Source organism: Ovis canadensis, chromosome 6 (assembly GCF_042477335.2).
Source record: "Ovis canadensis isolate MfBH-ARS-UI-01 breed Bighorn chromosome 6, ARS-UI_OviCan_v2, whole genome shotgun sequence".
Lineage (NCBI taxonomy): Eukaryota > Metazoa > Chordata > Mammalia > Artiodactyla > Bovidae > Ovis > Ovis canadensis.
The window spans coordinates 75,672,120-75,675,077 of NC_091250.1; the positions used below are offsets into that span (position 1 = coordinate 75,672,120).

General features: G+C 41.6%; 1 non-coding gene across 1 annotated transcript; it reads left to right on the forward strand.

Annotated features, from left to right (window-relative positions):
• The first annotated feature begins 987 nt into the window (after positions 1-987).
• Positions 988-1,094, forward strand: LOC138443046 (U6 spliceosomal RNA). The gene has a single exon (XR_011257972.1). It is a non-coding gene; the product is annotated as a U6 spliceosomal RNA (small nuclear RNA).
• Positions 1,095-2,958: the final 1,864 nt, after the last annotated feature.

Here is a 2,958-nt window from a genome sequence, read left to right on the forward strand (position 1 = left end):
AAAAATATAATTCATTTATTTTTGGCCGTGCTGGGTCTTTGTTCCTGTATGGACTTTTCTCTAGCGGTGGAGTAAAGGGGCTGCTGTCTGGGCGGATAGCGCGGGGCTTCTCATTGTGGTGGCTTCTCTTGCTGAGGAGCACCAGCTCTAGGGTGCATAGACTTCAGTAGTTACCGTGTGTGGGCTCAGTAGTTGTTGTTCCCCGGCTCTAGAACATAGGCTCAATAGCATGTGGGGTCTTCCCAGATCAGGGATTGAACTCTCGTCTCCTGCATTGATAGGTGGATTCTTTACCACTGAGCCACCAGGGAAGCCCAAGGGAGGCCTTTCCCAATCACCTTAATGGGAGTCGCAAAAAGTCAGACAAGGCTGAGTGCACACACACACACATACACACACAATCAACCACCCTACTTACTGCTCAATCTCTGTCACTTTTTCTTTAAATTCATTACAGTCCGAATGATTTTATTTTCTTTAAATAACTCATTATCATCTGAAGTTATTGTGTTTATTATCAATTTCCCCTGATTAGAATGCAAGCTCCTATTTTTCTTACTATATTCCCTGGGTTGAACCTAAACTTGGGGACCCTCTGGAAACTGTGCCTAGCATTTGGAGTCTATGAATTTAAATAAAACAAAAATTATACCTTTATTTTCACTAACCCCTAACTGAAATGTAGCATTTCCTTTCGTTGTGAATGTAGGCAACAAACCACAGTCCTTGAACTGTGCTTGAGACTTTGTCAACCACTGCCCTTTTACAGATATCTTGAAATGTCATTTACGCTGACCACTAATAAGTTAAAGCATTTTCTAGACCCACTGCTGGATCTTGTTATTTAACGCAATAATAAAGAAACATATATGTTACTGTATCAGAATTTTTAAACATTTTAATAACTATTTTAATACATTTGGCTTCTTTTATAATCCCTTCTATTTGTTCTATGAATTTAAAAAGCGTTATTTAAAAAAAAAAAAAGTGCTCACTTCGGCAGCACATATACTAAAATTGGAATGATACAGAGAAGATTAGCATGGCCCCTGCGCAAGGATGACACGCAAATTCGTGAAGCGTTCCATATTTTAAAAAATAAATAAATAAAAAATAAAATAAAAAGCGTTAGCCTGGTCCTTCCTGTTGGCTCAGATGCTGAAGAATCTGCCTGCAATGCGAGAGACATGGGTTTGATCCCTGGGTTGGGAAGATCCCCTGGAAGAGGGCACGGCAACCTAATCCAGTACTCTTGCCTGGAAAACCCCCATGGACAGAGGAACTTGGTGGGCTACAGCCCATGGGGTCACAAAGAACTGGACACAACTTAGCCACTAAGCACACAGCCTGGGACACAATTCAACATATATAACAGCTCTCTTCTTCCATCTTTAAAACCCTCAACGGCAGGTCAAGTCCCTCTTAAGCCTCAGATCTCTCCTACTCCTCCTTCCATCTTCTCTAACTCTCCCACTTTCCTTTTTTTCTCCACTTTTAAGGGCACATTTGATTACATTGGACTTACCTGGATAATCTAATGCACTCTCCCTATAGGGATAACCTCCCTATAGGGATAATCTCCCTAAAGTCCTTCATTTTATTTGGAAGTTTTTTGTTGTTAGTTGTTATATAACATAGCATATACACAGATTCCATGGACATTTTAGGGGAGCCATTATTCTGCCTCCCCTATCAACGTTCACTGTAATCTTTTCAACTGTTTGTAATATGTTGGGAAAAAGAGGAAGTACAATAATATCTACCTTATCTAGTCAAAGTGGTGAGGTTCAAGTGAACTAAGTAAACAGTGATATAAAGTGATATTTATATAGAATTCATCATCCTAAAAAAAGAAAAAAGCATTAGCCTGAGAAAATGGTCCATTGGTATCACCAGAGTTCTAATAGAGATCATGGCACAAAAAAGATTATTTATCTCTGTGGCCTAGAACAGTGCTTTGACCTATAGTAGGAGCTTGATAAAAAAATGTTTTTGAGTGAATGAGTTAGTAGATGAAAGGAGGTAGAGAAGGAAACAGTGTCCTAAGCAGAGGAAATAGCATTCAAGGGCTGGGGGCTCTGTACTCTGTTCTAGAAACAAAAAAACTGTCTGGTGTGGTTTGGGCTTTGAGAGCGGGGGTCGCGGGGTGGGGTGTTTTAAACTGACACTAACAAGGTAGGCTGGCTGAACCTCACCCCGGGGCAATGGGAGGCCGACAGAAGGTATTAGGCAGGACAGGGATAATGATATTTGGGTTTTAAAAAAATCCCTATGACTTCCAAGAGGAGAGGAAAATGAAGAAACAAGGGCAGATGCCAATTAAGAGGCTACTGTAGGTGATTTGAAGTACACTGGAAGTGAAGGTAGAGAAAGTGGATGGATTTGAGAGTGACTTCAGAGCTGAAATAGACACCACCCCAGGGCTGATTAGAAGCAGGGGGTGAGGGAAAACAGGAAGTACAGAACCACTGTGGCTTTCCTGCCTGAGTTCCTGAGTGATGGTGGTGGCTCACTGAGGTGCGGACACCATGGTAAGGAGGAGCAAGGTGTGGGGACAGGTCCCAGAGCACCTGAGCCTGCCGGTAACAGTGTTCTTATTTTGTTCAGCCTGGCTTTGCTGAAATGCCTTAGACCACAAATGATAGTGTGAGACCCCAGTTTTAGTGTTAGTCCTGTCACTAACTTGCTACCTCAGGCACTCTTCTCAACTTGTTTGTTTTCTCAGCTGAACAATGGGAAACACTTGGTCCTGAGACAGCTTACATGCTGGAGTGATGCCCTGCTCCACCCACTGTCCTTGGGTTGTGTCAGAAACATTTGAGCTTATGACTTTGCCAGAGAAGTCTCAAAGTTAGTGATTTTTCTCTAAGCCTTGATTAATAGCTAGGATCTTTATGAATATCATGATGAAATTAATATTAATAATAAAGGACAGTCAATATCGTTCCTTCATCATAT